General features: G+C 37.3%; 1 pseudogene; it reads left to right on the forward strand.

Annotated features, from left to right (window-relative positions):
• Positions 1-19,860: 19,860 nt before the first annotated feature.
• LOC149264645 (L-ascorbate oxidase homolog) lies at positions 19,861-22,423 on the forward strand (annotated as a pseudogene).
• Positions 22,424-23,310: the final 887 nt, after the last annotated feature.

Here is a 23,310-nt window from a genome sequence, read left to right on the forward strand (position 1 = left end):
AATAATAATATCTATAATATACAGTGTCCATACAACATGGGATTGCCATTGCATCTCCTAAAACAAGTCCATATAGCTTATGAAAAACGCTGAATGGACTTCTTTCCCTTCATACGAGGATCATTCTGTGCTTGCAAAGATGCAAATAGATGTAACCAATTCTGAACAAAATTAATATGACCACATTCTCTGATGGTTGTATTAGGCGACAAATATAGATTGCAAGTGTAGTCTGTTCGTAGTAGACCGTAGTATACTTTATCTTCAGAATATGGATTTTAATGCCATATATTTGGGTGAAATGAAAGGTTATGATCATATTAAGATGTAGGTCATTCCCACTACCTGACAGAGAAATGTTGGAGTTGCCTATGTTACTAGAGATAAAGGGAACAAAAAAAAAAACAAACTAACAAACAAACAAGAAAACAAAAAGCTGAACAACAAATGGGAACTGAAATGAACTAGAAATATGGCTCAAGAGTCTTGGGGATTGTAGAGGTGAATCCCCCTTCCTAGCAAATAAAACTAATTAGTAATGTACTAGTGCAGTGCCAGTGCCAAGAGGGGAATGGAGAGGGAACTTTGTGATCCTCTGCCAACAATTTTGTACATACTTTTCAAGGTCTGGCATAAATATGAAAAAGACATGAACAAGTACACTAAACCCGCTAACTTTCAGTAATGTCATGGAAGAAATCAGAGGAAGGTTCACGCTTTTCAATGAGGTTGTCCTTGGACAGAAATACAAAACTGCAAGAAAAACTTGTGATAACATCCTTTAAAAATTAGTGAACTAAAAAGAAAACACAAATGTGCATAAATGAAAAATGCAGAAAAAGATGCGACAAAATGCTAAACTCTTAAAACTACTATTTAGACTTCAACCAATTGCTCCAAGGGGCAAACATAGAACCAATTATGGAATTGTAGACATATAGCTTCATTTTTTCCCTATCATTCCTACTTTTGTACATATGAAGAGTCTGCATAATAACCTTTGAAGCTGAGGCAATGTGTGGCACCACAACAACATTCTTCTGCTCTACAAGACTAGGCTTCATGTATGGCTCATTCTGTACCATGTCAAACAAGGAATGAAGCGGTTTATTCCTAACACCAAAAATATTGAAACTTGCTAGTATGTGTCTTCTAAAACTAGTAAATACGATAAGAGAGTGCTTTGCCTTCCATGCTTAACATAAATTCTAGCTTCATTCGCAATATCAACTTGGTCATTAAACCAACATATTTTGCACACACCAGACTTCAAAACTGCAATAAATATGCATCCACATGAAAGTGTGCCAAGGAAACGTATAAAGTAAATTACCTCAAACACATCCAGTCCTACATGAAACATGGGATTTTCTTTCAAATGGTCCACTAAGGCTGCTTCATCAATCACTGGGCCTCGACTTGCATTTACAAGAACTGCTTCCTGCATCCCAGAAGAAACTTTTAACGATAAGTTTTCCATTTTGTTAAATGCATTAAAATTGAGAATTATCAAAAATTAGATGCCCAGTCCAGACACAATCAAGCGGGATACATAATATGTTGTTAATGATGAATGCTCTGATTTCATAAAGCAAGCATTGAAATAAAGACATTACCTTCTTCATGATCGATAGCCTGTCTTTGTTAATCAAGTGGTAAGTAGTCTTGTCTAGTACAGGATGAAGGCTTATCTACCAAAAATTACTATATGTTAAAAGTATAGAAATCAGAGAACTAAATAGTATGGAATACTCACCATTTTCCTATTACATAGTGTTTTCGAATTTTCAGTACACATTTCCAAACATTGATTTTTGGCAAAGCTGTGATATGGTACAAATTTTATCTCTTAGATTCTGATTAGTCAAGATATTTTATACAAATGGAATCAATCCAAAATAAACAACAAATAGATGTACATTGTATACAATTCAAAATTGCAGATTTGAATTTAATCCTAATGAAAGCACAAGATCCTAAGAACAATTCAGTCAACACAATATATCCAATATATCTACTAGATTAATTATTACAGACATCGTGTAGAGAACAACAATGAGCCAATGACGGCACCAGAGTGCATAACACTGAAACCATAGAAAAGGTTGGTACTGGATTATGGGAGATTGCTATTACATCAACACAGGGACTTGCATCGCAGAGCCAGCTTTCAGATTTGCAAAACTGTTTGGAGGTGTAATGTCTTATAATTTTATAAACCACCTCTCACTAACCTATGAATCACTTACATAAACTACTTATAAAGGACAACATGTCGAGAATAGATTAATATACATGATTTCAAGATCTGATTTGTATCTTTGCATATCAAATGAATGCAATGCTAAAGCATTCAATCCTTTTCCTGTTACCATGTAGATTATGCTTCATCATAAATATCTTAAAAGTACTCTGAAAAATAAACTCATCTTCCAAAACCTGGACCTACAAATTAACAATTTCACTGGAAAAAAAACCCATATAGAGTCTGCAACAACATTGATATTGGGAAAACATTTTTCCCCTACATACAAGATTTCATGAAAGAGGTGTAGAAATATAAATAAATAGAACTAATATCGAATGCTTAACTAAACTGACACATAGACCTGTAGGCCCGTCATTCTAGGCAATAATCAAACACTTAGTTCTAGTGCAAACGAGACTCTCTAATAGAGGCTAAAACTTTCAATCCTTATCCTGCTACTATATAGATTATTCTTCATCATAAATATCTAAAACGTACTCTAAAAAATCAACTCATCTTCCAAAATTTGTACCTACAAATTAACAATTTCACTAGAAACAAAGTCCGTATAGAGTTTGGAACAAAATTGCTATTGGGAAAAGTTTTTCGCCTACACATGAGATTTCATGTTAGAAGTGTAGCAACATAAATAAGCAGAACTGATATCGAATTCTTAACTAAAGTGACACTCAGACCTGCAGGCCCATCATTCTGGGGAATAATCAAACACTCAGTTCTAGTGCAAATGGGACTCTCTAATAGAGGCTAAAGCGTTCAATCCTTTTCTTGTTACCATGTAGATTATGCTTCATCATAAATATCTTAAAGGTGCTCTAAAAAATCAACTCATCTTCCAAAATCTGGACCTACAAATTAACAATTTCACTAGAAAACAAAGTCCATATAGAGTTTGGAACAACATTGCTATTGGGAAAACAATTTCCCCTACACACGAGATTTCATGTTAGAGGTGTAGAAATATAAATAAGAAAAACTGATATCAAATGCTTAACTAAACTGACACTCAGACCTGCAGGCCCATCATTCTGGGCAATAATCAAACACTCAATTCTAGTGCAAACAAAAGAGAAATATTTGCAGTGAGGGGGTAAATACTTACAATGCACATCATCCAGGTGCTTCACTAGCCTTGATGGATTTTTAAAAACCTTCCCACAACATGGATTTGGGAAAGAATACTTCTTCACCTCTCTGGATTGTAGATTTAGACTCTGCCATGACTCACCTCTCTCTCTATGCCACTTCATATGGTGTTTCAAATTAGACATAGTGGATAACTGCAGTTTGCAGTCCTCTTTGGGGCACACAAATAACTTTTCTTCATGCTTTATCATGTGACGATTTAAATGGTCCTGCCTCTTGTAACTGCAAAAGCAACCATCTACTGGGCAAACAAATGTTCTCTGCAAAATTAAAAGCAATTACAAACTTCATAAATATTAACATGGAAATTTGTTGAGGATTCCACCAATTAATTAAATGATCACTCACACACACATACATCATCAGTTTCAATAAATTGGTGGGAAATGTTTGTTAATCCCCTTTTGATTAATGTCTTTGTGGAGCCTTTTTATTTCCAAGATTAATAAATACCAAAGTGGCATATTAATTGTTGGGGATTTCATCTTACAACAATATGTTCACACACATGACACACCACATTTGGGAAATGTTTAAAAAATATTGTTTTGATCAATTGTGTAGATGAACAGAAAAAAATGACAGAATAGAATAAACCAACCTATGATTGCAGGAAAAAAATGTATCATAATTATGAAGCGTGAGAAAGTAGAAGGCAAAAGGAACTTCTCAGGGGGTTCACCCCACATGGTGCTAATCCATGGACACTCTTCCCTCCCTAACAACTGTGGAGTTTGGATGGGATCCTGTGCTGTCACGCATTCAAACACCCAGGTCTTCCAAGGTAGTCTCCTCCCTTGTACTAACCTAGGTTGCAAACCTCCTACAGAAAAGGACTTCAATACCACTAACCTAGGTTGCAAACCTCCTACAGAAAAGGACTTCAATACCACCATTCTAGGTAGACATTGAAATTAACCACCATTGCCAACTCACATTGAAATTAAAACAAACGTTGCAAATACATTAAAATTAAAACCACCATTGCAGTCTCACATTGAAATTATGACAAACATTGCAAACACACTGAAATTAAAACCACCATGCCAAACATCCATTAGAATTAATATCACTATTTCAGATGCCAATTTGTATTAGAGCCATTATTAGAGAGTCCCATTTAAATTAAATCCAATGTTCCCATTTAAATTAAAACTTCCATTCCAGGCACCTATTAATATTATGAACACTGTTACGGAAATTAAACATAAAACCACTATTGCAAACACTCATTACAATTGAAACCACTATTGTTACAGACACCCACTAAAAATAAAACCACTACTATTAAACACATACAACAAAATGAAAACTATTTATAACTTCTTACACACGTTAAAATTAAAACCACTATGATTAGTAATTACAGACCCATTAAAAATAAATCCACCACTGTTACGGGCGCTCATCCTAATGAAAGCTAATATTTTAGGCACCCATCCAAATCAATGCCACTATTTCAGGAACCCATCCAAATCAATGCCACTATTTCATCAACCTATCGAAATCAAATCCGCTATTTCAGGTACCCAACAAAATTAAAGCCACTACTACAAGGCACACAATATAAGTAAAGCCACTACCACAGACACCCATTAAAATCAAAACACCTATCCATGGTATGCAAGTATGGGGTTATCATTCCAGATCCCAAAGGAAATCACCTGTAGTAGGGGTCTGAACTATGCTTCAAATAATGAAGCAACACTTTCAGTTTATCCAAGCCTTGTGTTGATAAAGCTGAGGAGAAGAAAAAGTGCAGCTGTGCTAAGAGAATCCTCTATCATAGTACATCATTCTGCAAGATGTCTGCCTAAGCCAGAGTCAAAGTACTAGCAGAGAAGTTTGAAAAAATAGAATTTTTCTAGGTCCTGCACATCTATAATTCAAGTGCAGACATCCAAGTCAATTGGGGAGTGTTAAATTAGGAGTGATCACCTAATGCATGACAACACTACATAAACCAAAGTGTCAACCTACACATGCAAACGGCAAGCAAGAGTGCCCCTGCGGAGGTGCATGCTCTTTTATTTCACACTGCATGCATCAGTTATCACTATGGGCAATAAAATAAGGATGGTCCTTGAATGTGGTTTTATTGTTCCACTGTGGAATGTCAGGTTGGCACGTCTGACCATTTTCCTGACACTTCACTGGGCTGGCTTGACCATCAGCACATTTTTACGGGGTGAATGGGTTAAAGATTCTAGTCTTTGTGAGCTCTCTATGTGTTGGAATCTGTAGAACACATATCCATCACTAGTAATCATAGCTAGCCTGGTTTGTGTTATGTGTGAATTATCAGATGTCAGGAAAGGAATAAAGAATGTGAGCACCATATTTCAAAGGCACAAAGTGATTTATATAATTCTTCTAGTAGGTGGTTGAGATGACAGAATGATTGTGAATATAAGTTCACAGTGCAGACCTAAGTCCAGGACCAACAAGCAACTGAGATTGCTCTTCAACTGTCAGTGCTTCAATTAAAGGACAAGGAATTTTTAGAATTCATGCATAGGAATCTGGGGAGGTATGAGGAACTGGGAGAAAGAATGAACTCCCTGTACTCCTTTGTTTCCAAAATTACAGCTCATATTCAACTTCTAGCACTACCAATGCAGTCATGTTCACCTCAGGTTAAGGAGGAAACCTCTGAACATCATTATCCATTCAAGGTATCATGGAACTATGCTGCAGGATCAAAAATAACATCATCATCAGCAGATATCTGGATATGCAAGCAGTTGAATACATCATGGAGATCCAAGTTGGCCTTGAAGAAGCAACCCCTTAAGGTCCAGATTTAATGTAGCTCTCTGTTTTTATCATGTTCCAATAGGTAGTTTATTTGCTCAAATAGTCTCTGACTCTGTACAACATTATACTTACCAGTCATATAGGATTGGAACTTGGGAAGTGTGGCTAGAACAACTTTTGGATGAGAATTTTGGTTATTTTGGACCTTTTGACTGGCAGTTTGTAGTCAGTCTTCTTATATTCTATATTACTACACTGGCTATTTGGCCATGTTAGTGTGCATACTCATTTTAAGTTCATTGAGGTATATTATTAAATGCTCAATTGGTAAACCCACCAATCACCTTTAATGCTGCATTCCTCCCACTCTTCTATAAAGAGGGCCTCACTCTCTATTTTAAGACACAACAGATTTAACAGATGCAATTATTCTCTTGTTCCTTATATTAGTTTTGAGTCTCTGTTCATTTTCTATGTTCTGTTGTCTGTATAAGGTTAAGCCTGATATTATCTTGTTGTCTGTAGTTTTATTTTACATAGTACCAGAGCTGCAGGGCATCAGTTTCCTCCATATTCCTCGGCCACCTTCATTTTAAGATCTAAAAATTGTTGGGTCATTGCAGCACCATCTACCAGTTTCCCCTCTTTGTGGCTTGATAGATTGCTTGTAGTTGTTGTTCATGGTCATAATTGGCTGCTGCTTGACTTTTTTTGCAAATGGTTTCCCTGTACTTGTGACAAACCTCACACATCACAACCTTCCTCTAAACTGTTGCACCTTCTCTTGCATATCGAGCTGCTCAGTTCCCAGAAAATCACTCAGTAGTAGCCTTTGAGAGTTTGACCTTTTTCCATAAACGTTAAATTAATATTTTAAGAAACAATTTTTCATGTGCTAGGAAATTTCCTTTGTAAAACTTGGGTGCCTCTCTGATTAAGTTCTTTTGAGATGTTGGGGAGGTGGGTGGGGATTGATTTTCCACCTATATCCTTTGTTGATGGTGTTTGCACTGGATGTGTTCTTGGCAGACATCCTCAAAATACTTTTGATAAAGAAAAAATTTGGAGAGCTTCAGAAGCTCTTCAACCTGTTCACAATGATATTGCATGCCCTTTTCTTATCTTGTTTTTTCAAAGAGCCCACTATTTGCTTACAATCATTGATGACTACTCTAGACACCCTTGGGTCTACAGGTAATTAACAAAAGTGAGGTTGTTGACATTTTTATTATGGTTGAAGCCTTAATTGAAAAGTAATCTGGAAAATCTACCAAATGTTCACATACAGATAATGGTTGTGAATACATCAACCAAAGATTTGAGAACTGTTGTGCCATTGAAGGTATTCAGCTGCTACATATTGTGCCCTTCTATCCATAGCAAAATGGTGTTGCTGAAAAAAGAATTGTACTTTGAAGGAGAAGGAAAAATGTATGATCCATTCTACAGATCTTACCCCACAATTTTTGGCTGGCGCCATCAATTGTACCAATCATTTTCATAGTTGCACACCTCACAAATATGTCCAAGTGGTGACCCCAGAGGAAGCTTGAAGAGGACAAACCTCTATTGGCCATCTCAAAGTCTTTGGGTGTAATGATTGGGCCCACATCCCCAAAGAAAAATGCAAGGCAATTGATATATAAAATAAATCTTTCATATTTGTTGGCTACCCAAAAGATGTTAAAGGGTAAATATTACTTGATCCTAACACACAAGTTAATCATCAGAGGGAGTGTTGGATTTGATGAGCATTCTTGTCAGCTTCTTGGATCTTCATATAATTTTTCTTCTTTCAAGTTAACTTCTCCAGCTCATGATCATTCTCTTGAAGCACAATGTGTGAAGTTCTTCTACCACTTCCTAATTGGGGTCAACAAAAAACTAGCTCCTTTCTTCAAAGACTCCTGAAGTATTTATGGCCAGTGCTTCAGATCCAAAGGACTTTAGAGAGGTCCAAATTGTTGTAGAGTGTGATACAACCATGGAAGATGAGCATCTTTCCTTAATGAGAAGTAGCAGATGGTATTGTAGACAAGTATAAAATTCATTTTTCCTAAGTTGGTAGATCATAGTTTCAAACTAGGTATGCAACAGATATTATTGTAGACGACTATAAGGCTTGATTGGTTTATAGAGGTTTTTCTTAGGTTGAAGGCATTTCCATTTTGAAACCTTCACCCTCGTGGCTAAAATGAATTCTATTTTCCTTGCTCATTCTCTAGTTGCATCTCAAAGTGGGTAGTACACCAAATGGATGTCAAAGATACCTTTCTTTACGAGGATTTACAGGAAGAGATATACATGGAGCAAACCAAGTTTTATCCAAGAATTTTCATATGTCTGCAAAATTAAAATTCCTAGTACTCAAACAACCACTCGGGCTTGGTATGAGAAGATGGGTTACTTTCTTGTCTAAGATTTTCTCACTACCACTCTGAGGCAAATGTTTATATTTTGTGGCAAGACGATGAAATCCTCCTACTTGCTTTCTATGTGGATGATCCCATTCTCAATTAGAGTTCACCTACCTTGATTGATCATGTGAAAGTCCACCCTTCATCAACATTTCAACACGACAGACTTATGGCACCTTTGCTACTTTCTTTGATTACAGATCGCTCAGTCTGCATATAGAATAGATATCTCTCAGCCCAGGTATACCTTAGGATATCTTAAGCAGATTTCACATGTAGGATTACAAATTTTCACCCATGCCATTTTTTTCAGGGGGGAAGTTGATAGCCAAGTTGCATTAGCATCTCGTTGGCATCATTCTATACTAATATGATAGTTGTCCCAATATCTCCTATGTAGTTGGGTTGGTTTCCCAGTTCATGATAGAAACACATGAGCTTAATTGAAAGCTGAAATGAGAATTCTTAGCTACATTAGAGGGACACACATGTGAAATTCAATATTCTTCCGATGGTAATGCAAATCTAGTTGGTTATATTGACTCCAATTAGACTGGTGATCTTGATGACTGCAAGTCCACATCTGGTTCTTTCATCTTGGCTCTGACCCTTTCTTCTACAAATACAGAGTACCAAGGTGTTGTTAATGCTGCCAAAAAATCTATTTGGATTCAACCGATTTAGAGGGAAAAAAACTATAATCTGGTGTGTTAATCAGAGTGCTATCCATATTTCCAAGCAATGAGTAGCATCAATGCACCAATAATATGGAAATCCACATGCATTGCATCTGAGAGTTGATTCACGGTAGGATTATTGATTTGTATTATTTTTGCTAACATATTTACTAAACCCTTGACAAAGATTTTGTATGTACAACTTCATATCTTGCTTAGGGTGAAGAAAGTTATCCTCGTAGGGGGTGGAGGGTAGTCTGAGTCCTCCTTGCTTTTTTGCCTACTTTTCTAAGAATTATGTACATGGATACCTAACATGGCATTGTAACCGGGACCCATTTCTATTATTTAACCTCTTTTTTATACTTTCCTGAGTTTCACTTAAGGTGGTGTATGTACATACCCAATTTAAGTTCACTTAGGTAAATTATGAGATGCTTTATTGGTATACTAGCAAACCACCTTGTGAAATCCTATACTTCTCCCAGCTTGCTGTAAATAGGCGGCTTCACTCTACATTTTAAAACAAAGTAGATTTAATAGATGTAGTGATTCTCTTGTTCCTTCTATTGGTTTGAGTCTGTTCATTTTCTGAGTTCTATTTGTTTGTATGGCAGTTAAGCCTGATATTATCCTGTTGTCTGTAGTTTGCTTTTAAAAGTTGGAGCCCCTTCTTAAAAATTCTTATTACGGACATCCACCAGAATTATAACCTCTACACAAGCCCATTAAATTGACCATGTATTATAGACATCCATTAAAAGTAGCACAACCATCACAGAGAGTCACTAAAAAGTAAAATCACATTCACGGGTTTGGCTTTCGAGGTCGATTTCATGAATATCTCCTTAGGGACAAACAATGGGAGGGAACTCATCGATTAAGTAAAATTTCCTCTTCCTTTGGTCGAGCACTTCATTCCTCATCCTTTTTTGGCCAAGTCACTAACTGTACCTTGATCTCACATATATTCTCTTTGTTTATATACATCGTTGTAAGATCTATTGATGCTTTGGAGTACTGCATTGCTTTAACACATATCTTCAAAATAGTTTGCAGAGCATCCTGCAGAAACACTCAACTTTAACTTTGCGGAATTTAGTCCTCTTCTATGTTTCTATTTTTAGTAACGGCTTCTAAAAGTATCAATAAACAAAGCCCACTCTTGCTCACTCATATTTGATACATTGATTTAAACTTGTGATTTTCCTTGAAGGAAAAGCTTCTGATAACAACTTACGAAAGTATCAATAAACAAAGGCCACTCTTTCTCACTCATATCTAAGACTTTGATATAGTATTCAGTCATGGCACTTTGTTCATACCCTCTTTGGACTGCACCAGTAGCGAGTTTCCTTGTCTACTACAACCTTGGTTTCTCTTTAAGTAACTAATACATCTTAGTGATATCACTTTGAGCACCTAATAAATCTCACTGATGTAGAGAGCCCTGCAGACAAAGGACCTTTATGGTTGAAAGAGCCCTTTCCTGCATTCACCCCTGGAACTGGTGCCTGCATTTCATTTTCCTCTATATGTGAAATCTATTCCACCTTTAAAAGTGGACTCTGACATCATTGTTGCAAAAGGTCAGTTTGATGCAAATGAAGATCTGATACCTCCTTGAGAATTTCTAAGTGTGCCATATGACACAGGAGGAATTTGCAAATCATGTCTTTTAGAATTTGTTAAGGAAAAACAAGGCAATAATTGTGGGATTCCAATGTACTCAAGCACATTTAGAAACATGTTAAAATGATTTACTCCCATGGAAGCCAACGTGTTGTTAAAACTGCTGCATGACTCCTTTACCCAACCATTGATAACAGAGTTCATGTAACTGAAATCCAACCACTGATAATAGAGTTCATGTAACTGAAATCCTCATCATTCACAATTCCACTCTAGATTTAGGGAATGCTCGGGAGAAAAAATATGCTAATTATTCATGTTTAGAAACACAAATCATTTAGGGAGGTTAAAAAACTCCTTAGAGCGAAATCCTTCATTAAGAATCAAAGGCTTACCTGGGTGTTTTTACATGACTTCATAGTCATACTAGACTCATTTTTACAATAATACTGTAGAATTTGGGATTTCAATGATGACAATGACTCAAAAAAAAATTGTCCACTATTGTGTACTCTGTTTCTCGGAACTGTTGACATGTACATGCTCAATGGGTCCTCTATCCAACCATCCTCATGTAAGACTCTCTTCTTCTAGCTGTGTGCCATGTGCCCTCACATTGACCCAATGCTACTCTCATGTGTACCAATGTGGTCACATAGCTCCAATGCTCAACTTGAACATATATGTGTTTGGGTCCATCACCAACCTCTATGAAATATGCTACTCAACCCAAGTATCCTCAAGTCAAGGTCCAACCTCCAAGGTATATCAATGGCCCCAAGCTCCAAGGGTCAATTCCCAATGCTTCTCCTCATAGGTAGACACCTCCATTGACTGAGAAATAGATTCCCCATTGTAGTATGTTGTTTAGGGTAACAACCTCCTTGAGAGGGGCACCATGCTAGTACCCTAACCAAGGTCATCAACCCAAACTGAGCCATCCAAATGTCCATGAACCATTGCCAAGGGGCTAGGAGACAACGCTCTGTTGTCAAGGTGAAAACACTTGGTGTAACCCCAAAATCTAACATGCCATATCTAAATTAAAAACATATGACTCTGACTTCTTCTTTTTATCCATAAGGAATGTTTTTGGAGCTAAATTATATATATCTGAAAAATGTGTGCTCTTATCAACTAAGAAACCCCTCTTTCTCATTAGCAATTAAACTAGTATAAAAGGCTGCAATCTAGGAGCTATCAATTTAGAGATGATCTTATGAATGGTGTTTCTAGTGAAATTGGTGTAAATCTACTACAATATGAAAGTTTTTCCCTTTGGAATTAAAGCAAAGAAAGTTGAGTTTACGAGACCTATAATTTTTCCTTTTGTACTTGATTCTTCCATTTGTTCCAGAAAATCCAGCTTTACTATCTAGGCTGGTAGAAATTTATTCAGGAAACATATGGTCTTAGTGCTTTCTTCTTTTGTTAATAGAAGATAGGTTCTTCCGTCTCCTCCTGAGAAATGGGCTTCAACAGAAAATCCTTTAGTTCTTGGTTTACGAATCTGGGAATGTTAGCAAGTAAGGAAGAAGCATATTTGCTTCCCAAATCTTAACACATTATTTCCCATCAAATTAAAGAAGAAATGAATTGCTGAAGCTTTAATCTCAGTTTCTCCTACCTTATCTAGCTTCCAAATTTACTGTGTGAATACCACTAATGCACCTCTAACTTGCATCTGTTCTTGGAAGAATTTGATATTTTTGTCCCCATCATTCTGGATTTAATTCTCCATTCTGATTCCTATCTACCACATATATCTTCCTATTCCCTTAATGCTCACTCTTCTTCTATCTAGAATGATTCTGTCAGTCTTCCCAACATTGTATCCTTGATGTATTCTAATATTTTGTAGATGCTTTGTCTTAATTGAATTAGCCTCTTTCCACTTTTCTTTTGGCCAAATTTCTAATTTGTTTATAATATTGGTTAATTTTATTTCCATCCTAAACAATGCTGACCCTTCTAGTTCTTTCTTCCACCATAGCTTTAGCATTTCTAAGAAAACCTGATATTTCTTAATAGTGGGACACATTTTGAATTGAGCTAGTCCCTATTTTGGGGAGGGTTTTAATCCAAATGAATTGGCCATTGATTTGATTTAGTATCTTGATAGGATAAATGATTCTAAATTTAAGCTGCTTGAAACAAGATCCTCTTAACTAAATACTTATTTGTCTTTTCACTACATAGTAAGACTTTTTCTTCTATTTTGTAATGTATATATATACTTTCTATTGGTTTTATGTCTTTAATTTCCTATGTTCATAAATGATTATGTTCTTTCTCTAAATGGTTTGTTAATCCTTGTTCTTCCTTTTTCTCCATTCTCATCAATAGTATTTTAGGATCTGTATATGCCATCCAAGTCCTAGGGTTATTGAGATCCCTATCTTTGAAAAGAGTGTCCCACAATTGACCTTTTCCTAGGAAAGAGTTCAGACATTAAGGGGTTTTTTAATTCTTAAGGTTATCGAGATCCCTGTCTTGGAAGAGAGTGTCCCACAGTTGACCTTTTCCAAGGAAAGAGTTTGGACATTAAGGAGTTTTTATGCGTGATGCTTTTTGAAATTGTGTTTTGAGAGTTTATAATTCCTCAATCTTCGCATTCCAACAACACCTTGGAATTAGTTGTGGTAAATTTTCTAATCACCATGAATTTGTAGGCATCACAATATTTCTCTATATCAAATTGGCCTTAGCATTCCTAAGTTTCATTTGTTAGGGTTTCATGATGAGCCCAAGGTAACTGAATGAGATGTAGTGTTTAGAACACCTTTAAAAAATGAAGTACATCTAGGTAAGATCATCCCAATGAGCACAATACATTATGTGTAATGTGCATGTCAAATGAAACTAGAGCCTTACCAATTAAGGTTACCCATAAAACCCCAAAGGGTGGGATTGCAATAAACCATAAATGAAATGATCAAGAAATCCTAAAGGTCTAATAAACCCCTCAAGTTGGGTTTACATTAAATATTCTCATATCCTCCCTTAAACACAACTTGGAGTAGCTATGAAGTTGGCATTATCTTAAGAATGTTCTGTAATAATAATTTCCTGTAGCTAACATCATTATTGCAACCTTTCCTATAATTTTTTTAGAGAAATCACATCTCCCATCATTTCCACCCTTAACATAGTGAGGTTGAGATTATTGACAGTGAAAATCCCACACCATAATGAGGTGTAACATAATAGTTACCTTCACAACACCTCTACCCAGTCCTCTTTGGAACACAGTGAAGCAATCTCATGCAACAGGGCTTACAATTAAGAGTTCTTTGTAAATTGAACCTCCAATCTCCATAACCTAAGGTGCAACAAGAGCCTATGCACAAATGGTTAGAACAGGTTTCCCAAAAAGCTCTATTAATAATAGTCTCCAAAATCATAGTTCTATCAAGTTATCAACTAAGAAATCTCAATCATGTAACCTGAAATCATAAATTCTCCCAAATCATGCGAGAAGAGTATCAACCAAAGCAAATTATAGAGCCATCTAAGATAGTAAAAACTTAACATTCTTTGCTCAATAGCTCTTTTTGGTTTTTGGTGTATATAAAAAAGTAGTTTCTTGGTTTGTTTCTAATCTGAGCAGTACATAGGCCTTCAGTGGCTTCTTTTTTGACTTCTCCTTATTTTCTTATCATCAAACAAATATATATTTTTTTGTTGACTAGACATACAATAATTGGGTTCTTGACGACATCAAGTTGGGTTTTTACATGCAAACAAGCTCAATAACATTCCTCTTTAAACATAGATAAAAGGGTCACTACAATCAATAAGGCTCACATACAACGACTTGAATCAATTCTTTCTTGCATGGCATAACATGCCAACATAGTAACAAGAGAAATCAATAGGAGTAAAGAGATATTTATGAGTGTACAATTGATTATACACATATTTATGAAGTTCTTTGGCACTTTTACAAATGTTGCCATGACCACTCATCAACCCAACCCACAACCAATCCTGGTAGTTGGCACTAGTCCACAATTATTCCTCCTATGCCTCTTTTACAAAGATATATAAGCATCACTACTACTATACTAAGAATTTAGACTCTCGGATCCTCTTCTTTATGATGAGAATTTTTGCAAGGAAAAGAGTAGTGTTCTTGGTAAATAGATGGTGCAAAATGTAATCACCCCCAAAACAAAGGTGCATGTTGTCACTTCAAATCAACAAACTATCATTTGTCTCCAACTTAGGCATATACTATCATCAACCAGATCGTAAGTAGGGGGAATTTGCACTCTGGAACTCAGCATAATTATATTTAGCAGCAAACAAAACAATGAGTACAAAATAACCTTCTTGCAAATAAATTTAAAATTACCTCCATATGGCAATGGAGTCTGACTATATCCAGGTCATGCTCTAAGCAGTCTCATCTCAAGCTCAATAGGGATAACCATACCCTATCCACTCTTCCCAAGTCCAACACTTGTATATCCCATCTTTCACAACCACTGGGATTCAATAGCCCTAGTATTTTTCTCAAATTCAAGGTAAACCAGGTCATTAGTAGCTAACAAAGCATGGGAAGAAGGCACTTTATCAATACCATCCTTATCACAAGCATCATCCCTATTTCTCATTATTAAGAAAAATAAAAATCAAACAAGTCACTAAACACCTTTATAAAAGGATATATACTTTTCACTATAAATCTTTTAACAATAAATTCATTGAACCCTTCCACCCTTTCATTCTAGTTTGGACAATTACCATTGTATAATTCTTACCAACTCACTCTTCACACATATCGGTCTAGTATGATTTTGAGTGAAAATGTATAGGACCTTTCCTTTAAACTGAAGCAACAATATATATAGAAACTTGACTTATAGGAATGAGTTTGCTTCAAGAGTTTGAAGGGAGTTAGGGCATGTTGTTGAGATTGGCTACTTTTGTGGATACACAGACATATCACTTATGAATGGAAAATAATATATGCTCGGATCACGATTTACTACTTAACACAGGTAGTGCTTCCACATGGTCAATAGACACCTACTAGGCTTTAGATCAGATTATCATTAGACTTAATTGACTTTAGCATGTAGATGCACTAGAAGTATGCTGCTATTGATGCAAACAAGCGAGCCAATACTCCATTGCTTATGCTTCAGTTGACTCTTCCATTGTTGTCAACACTAAACTTCCTTCACTTTTCACCAACAACTCTTAACAACACTTTTGTATTGGCTAGAAAATCACCGTTCAATTGACCACTTCAAGGATTTAGTCTTTTTTCGAAGAAAAAAATTGTATATTTGCTATTTCAAGTAGAAATCAAAATATTGTGCATGTTCATAATTCTCCTTTCAGACTACTTCTATATTATCATCAGATTTTGAATAACGACATTCTAATAAACAATGACATCAAAAGGACATTTCCAACTATAGTACTAACATTTTTTTTTTCCCAAGGAAAAAACGGTAACCTTTTATTAAAAATTTAATGAAAAGTTACACAATCACATGCAATGAAGCATTCAGTATGTTGCCACATGGGCTCGCTTCGTTAGTGAATTAACGTGCACAAAGAATAAGAAGGAGAAGAGAAAAGAGAACGAAAAAAGGGAAAAAACCTGGCTTCCGGCTCAGGTTTTTCGCCCCTTTTTCTTTTCAACCTTGCGCCACTCTCCCATAGTGGGCTCGGTCGAGGCAATGACTAACTGGGTTGTTTCATTTTGTTGTCCTGTTTCTTTATCTGAATCTGATGTATCTGAATGATGCTTCCGTTTGATGCCTCCCATGCTTTGATCCACGCTTGTCATCTGTTGCTGGGTCTCTGCCTGGAAGGAATGTGGCTGTAGCTCCTTGTTGACTGCTGTATTTTCCTTTTGGGTCTCTAGATCAACCTCCTCTATGTTTGTATCGTCCTCCTCTGCTTCTGTTTCTGCATCTTCTGATACTGTGGGGACTTTCTTTTCCTCGGTTCTCTTCTTTATGACATTGTCTATGTTCTGCCATCCTTTGTGCTTCCTTTGTTGTGGCTTGTTCTTGTTATTGCTCTTGCATGCATTGAACAGATGACCTGTTTGTTGACATCCCCTGCATCTGAATGCTGTGTTCTCATAGTCCAAAGATTGTTTCCATTGAGTATTGTTGAAGTTCAGGATGATGCTTTCTGGTAACCCCTGGCTGAGATCTACCTCGACGCAAATTATAGCAAAGGTAAAGATCCCTTTTAGATGTCTCTCTGTATCTATCTTTAACATTCTTCCGAGAGTATTTCCTATGGCTGCTAAGGATAAAAAGTGCCAAAAATGCATCGGAAGATTATGTAGCCTTACCCATACCGGCATTTTTGATACCACCATGGAGTTTGGATCAAACTCCGGGAACCAGGGGGTAACAAATAATCCCGCACTGCCCCAGAACCATGGTCCTTCGGTAAGAGCTTTATCCTTCTCTTCTTCGACGCGAAAGACTACTATGAAGAAACCTTTCGAGCATAGGTGAATCCGGCAGTTTTTTGTCCATGTCATGTGTATCCATTGATACAAAGCATCCGATCTAGGCCAGAAGCCGTTAAATCTACAAATGATTGCATTTTTTTGTAGATCTGTGAAAATGCCCTTTACCTCTGGGATATCCAACAGTATGGATGGGCTCTCTGGTGCTTCATCTATGATATAATGCCCTGGAGGGGTATTTACATTTGCATGTTCTTTCCCCTTTTGAGTTTCTGTCCCCTTTGCTGCATCTCTGTAGGATCCTGTAGGTTTTGATGTAGATCCCTTTGATCCACCTCGCAGCCGGAGATTGAGAATAACAGTTGAATCTTTTGCAACCCTGTAATGCTGGAGGGTGTGTTGATCCTGCATGCATAACCCAGAAAATAATAGGTTTTGTGATGCAGCTGGAGTGCCCAGTTTGACCTGTATCTCTTTTTTTAAGTCCAATACAGTCATCCATACCCAGATCTGCACACAAAAGTGCCTTCCTTCTGTTGATCTAATAAAGATTTGTGTCAGATCTGTTGTGTCTGCCTTGTTCTGGTTCCTTGTTACTGGTTTGAGTTCTGGATCTGGCTGGCTTTCAACTGACTTTTGCCTAGATCTGGCCAGATCCAAACGTTCCTCCCCGGATCTATAGCGATTGGCCCGTTCTGGTGAGCCGTTTCCCCAATCAGGGCATTTGAGAGGATGCTGGGGGCTTTGTATCATACGCCCAGAGGGCGTCTTGAAAATGGACTTCTTGTGGCTAAAATTTCCGGCTGTCAATATAGCCGCCTCCCTCTCCAGAGCCCCCGAGAAACGAGTGGCCTCAACCCTTTGGAGTACCGGCTCTCGCTTTCCGTCTCGAAGTAGATCTTTTACCAAAACCTTGGAAAGCAGCCGTAATGTAGATCGAAACCGCAGCAATCCCAGAAGGGAGTCCCCATTTACGCGGGCAGGGAAATCCGTCCAAGGTGAGCCGCCAGCGGTGGAGATCTCATTACTGAAGTGCGATAGATCTGGAAAAAATATCCCCAGACAGTGAAACGCAATGCCCCGATTCGCCCTGAGACAGACTGATCGTGCCAAAGGAAGAGGAAAGACCTCGATAAAAAGATTGTGTGGGATCAAAACCTGCAGCGCCTCTTCGTTTATAGATCCGGGCCAGGGTCTGCAAATACGATCGAAAACTATGAAGCCCACGTCCTGGTTCCAATCCGATCCTGCATCCAAAAAACCAGTGGGAGCATCGCCGGCGACCACAAGACCTGCTGAAACCCTAACTTCGTATACGCCGGCCATTGCTCGAGTTCCTCCTCACTATAGTACTAACATTGCAGACAACCCAAAGTAATATCTTGAAACTGCTTGTAAAATGCCTTTAAATATTAAAACAATACTTCTTGGAAAGATAACACCGAAATACTCTCTTTGAATTCCTTGCTGTGAAAATCCCTTCATTGACTGCACTATCCTACTTTGTTCATGATGCATTTGAATCTTATGGAAAGCCCCCTCATTTAGACACTTGTCAAATCATGCAAACCAGACATGATAGTAAGTTAATACATCAATTTCTCCCCTTTCATTCTTTCCTCACACTAGTGTGGGTGGTTCAGAAGTGTGTGATGGAGGAGTTTGGTACTACATGTGGGTTTATTTGACCAGACATTAGCATGAGGACTCATTATTTCCCTTTTTATGAACTTTGGTTTCCTCTCCAAGCGTGAGTGTTGTTTGGTTTGGAATTGGAAGTCTATTTGAGTTATTTGTCTTCATTCCAGGATTTGGCCTCCAATGTGATAGAGAGTGGTGGTTTGTTGTTTTTTTTATAGTGCTAGGGTGGTGGCAGCAACTCACTGCCACTATAGCAATTGTTGTTGTGTTTTATTTGGGCTTGATGAGGTGAAAAGAGGAGTGAAGTGGTGTGGAAAGAAGATAGTGCTAAGTGGAGGCATAGTGTAGTGTAATGAATTCTACCATTTGTTGGGATAAATGGAATGAAGATTTTGAGAACCAAGTTTAGAAGAAAATTTGTGATGGATTCTTGTGTAGTGAACACAAAGGCATATGTTGGAAATCGGGGAATGGTAGAAAGAAGTTGAAGCATTCACAGGGATTGAACACAGGAAACATTTGGAGTTCAATGTTAAGCTAATATCTCTATAGTTGCTAGTTGGAAGAATTGTGTTCCATCTTGATTTTCCTCTAGAAGTTGTTTCATCTTCCCCCTAAAGACTCCAGCCCAATTGTGGAACTTTCCCTCTTTCATGGGCACTTTTATGCTAAAATTTACAGGATATCCATAGAGAAAGTGCCTGTGATAATTTTCTACTTTACATCACTGACAGAGGTTGAGAGGAGGACAATAACGAGTCCTTAATATTTATCCTCTCTGTCATCTAAACTTTGTCAGGCTTGTAGATCAATACAACCACAAACACAATCACAGGTACATTTTTTATAATAAAAAAATTACAGGCCAAAGGTAGAATGGAGTAAAGAGTTGCCCAAGAATTTGTGCATTTGGTGCATAATTTTAAGGCCTAACTTGTGTTGGGTTGTTTATAACAAAGTTGGATTAAGGTATTGATTGCTTCTACTATCTCAGTCCACATTTATGGAATGTGGATTGTCGGTCCATTCAATTTAATTAGAATTTCTTTTGTTATAACTATTGTGCATTGCAAGATCTATGTTGTTTGGCTGCTCTTTTCTCTAATATATATGAGAATGCAACATATTTTCTGAAGAAGCCAATTTATTAACATGTAGAGTAAAAGAAACCATTGTTGAAGAAGCCCATCTTGCTGGAAACTAATAAACATATAAAACAAGACCTAGAAAAAGGGCCAAAGATCTTCAGGAAGAATTCAATCGGTTCCTTGAGGCTGTTTTTCATCATGGCATTTTTTTGTTGTTCTCTAGCTGAATATCCCTATAGATATTTTACATGGAACATTCCATGGGGCGCAATACGAGCTCTTGGTATTCCTCAACAGGTACAGTTTTGAAAAATCCTAGCCTGTTTCAATGCCAATAGTTGTAGCTCACAAATGATTTTCCAGGATTTTTCTAAGACACATTCTGTTAATGTTGCAGGGGATTTAATAAATGGACAATTTCCTAGACCCCAAAGTGACAGTGTCACCAATGAATACATCTTTGTGAATGTATTTAATAACCTGAATCAAGCTTTCTTATTAACTTGGTAAATTCTTTGGTTTCTATCTTTGTGGATTGGCCAACTGAGATTCATGGATTTATTTGGTGATCTACAATATTGCATTGAGGTCTTTAAACAAGTTTTGGTACAGGAGTGGCATCCAGCAATGGAGAAATTCATGGAAAGATGGAGTACCTAGCAAAAACTGCCCCATACCAAAGGAAAACTCCACGTCCAAGTTCGAGGTGAAGGACCAGATAGGTATCTACTATTACTTCCCATCATTGTATTTTCATAAAGTTGCAGGGGGATTTGGAGGACTAAATGTGGTTAGAAGGACCCTGATCCCTATTCCATTCCCTCCACCTGATGGTGATATCACTCTGCACATAGGTAACTGGTACAAAACCAACGCTTTTGTAAATTATTAATCCATCCCTGAAACATGTATATCTCTTGAAATTAAAAAGACTGGGTATGTTCAACTTCAGCGTGTCCAGTGGAATGTTCTCTTGCAATGCATCAATCTGACCATATTCTATCTTTAGGCAGATCCTTAGAAGAACACTTGATGTGGGAAGATCTATTGGTAATCCTGATGTTGTTCACATTCATGGTCGTGGGCTACCAAATGAAATAGCAATTACAGTGGAACAAGGTACTTATCACTAATCTCTATCATAAGGCAGTTTGGTAGATTTAGTATAGGTGTTTCTAGCCTTTCAACGATTCACAAGATCCAGTTTATTTTGATTTTATCTGATGGATTTTGAATCCATTGGTTCTTCTCTTGACATGTATCTAAAATGACACATTTGTTAATCTGCAAGGAAAACATACCGCCTCTGAATTTCAAATGTGGGATTGTCATCATCTTTGAACTTCAGGATTTAAGATCACAAATTGAAGCTTGTGGAGGTAGAAGGATCTCACACCATTCGAAATGTATATGATTCTCTTTACATTCATGTTGGCCAGTCCTACTTTGCTATGGTCACTACGGATTAGCCACCTCAGGACTATTACATTATTGCATCTACTTGTTTCAAAAGTCCTGTTATTTTTAATACTGGCATTTTCTGCTACAACAATTCCCAGAAGTAGGTTTTGGACCAATTCCAGGGGTCCAACAACCGAGATTAATTGGTCTGTGAACCAGGCCAGAACCATCAGGTTTGGTTCTTGCCTTGATTACTTTGGTTTTAGCATAATTCATGTGTGAGATAATCTTATAGATTTTACAAATAAATAGATAGATGAATGTATATCTGTATGATTGATAATGTTTTATGATTACCAGAAAATACAGATAAAAGATCATCATATAAATTGGGGATAGCTATTAAAAATAAATTTCAAAGAATGGTTAATTGTTTTTTGGTTTGATTAGTTGGGATTGTGGCTTGCCATCTCATCTATCTAGGTTCAAGTCTCCTAAAGCATGTTCTAGATTATATTGTTTAGGTTAGGTTCAAGAAGGAAAAATCCCCCAAAGAATATCAGCTAAACAAAGTTGAATTTTAAAATATCTAGGAGTTTGTACTTATCCTATATAATCAAGTTCTCAAAATTTGAATGGCTAATGTTGTACAGATGGAACTGGACAGCCAGTGTGGCTCGTCCAAATCCAGAAGGATCTTTCCACTACGGGAAAATCAACATTACTCGAACAATAATCCTCTCAAACTAAGCCCCCACCATTGATGGCAAACAATGTTATGTAGTGAATGGTGTTTCCTACGTGTGTTCTAAAACACCATTGCAGCTTGTAGATTACTACAACATAAGTAGAGTGTTTGTCGCTGGTACATTCCTGATAGTCCCAACGTTACATTATCTGCTCACAAGGTGAAGGTTGTGCTAAATGTGGAATTACGTTCTTTCATTTAGAATCTGAGAAGAAAATACAAAGGGCCGTGACCAAATTCCAGTGGAAATCGCTATCGTTAGAGGGTAATTCAGAAGTATTGAGGAGGTTATGTGTTGAGGAGCTGTGTACAAGACTACAAAGTGTAGTCAAGGTCTGAGAAGGAGAACAAGTAGGAAAATTTGAGGATTTTCCTGCTATAAAGAGGGCTAAGCTTTTAAAAATCCTAGTCAAGCCCTTAATACCTAAATCCTACAAATTGGGTATGGAAGTGGCAACATCCTTCAACAGAGTACATTTATTCACAAACCCTACAAACGCTAGATTTCAAATACATTCCTATGTTTGGTCAGGGTTCCCTAACTAGGTTTTTAAGGGTTTTGGAGGCCAACTGGATATCTTGGTCCTGCAATTGATTCATACATTTAAAAAAATTTAAGTGTTTGACGTGTTTGAAGAGCGAAAACGAGAGAAAGAAGGAGTGCACGAGACTTGAGCTTTTGGTATTTTTGTGTGAACACTTCCTTCCAGACTCCGCGCTCCATGGATGCTGAGAGTAAATATCGCTACCCCACTAGCAGTGTCGTGGTGAGGAGGGGAAACAGTTACTATGGCTCCTGGCAATCTCCACAGTGCTCTCCATTTTTTCCCTTTGGTTAAGTGCTCCTCTCTATCGAATCAATAGTTACTGTGGCTCCTAGCAATCTCCACACTGCTCTCTATTTTTTTCCTTTGGTTATGGGCTCCTTCCAGACTCTGCACCCCATGGATGCTGAGAGTAAATCCCGCAGCCCTGCTAGAATTGTCATGGTGAGGAGGGGAAATAGTTACTATTCCAGACCCTACGCCCCATGGATGCTGAGAGTAAATCCCGCGGCCCCACTAGCGTGTCGTGGTGAGGAGGGGAAAC

The sequence above is a fragment of the Pinus tabuliformis genome, chromosome 6 (assembly GCF_031772625.1).
Source record: "Pinus tabuliformis cultivar Carrire ecotype Pingquan chromosome 6, CPIR1, whole genome shotgun sequence".
NCBI lineage: Eukaryota > Viridiplantae > Streptophyta > Pinopsida > Pinales > Pinaceae > Pinus > Pinus tabuliformis.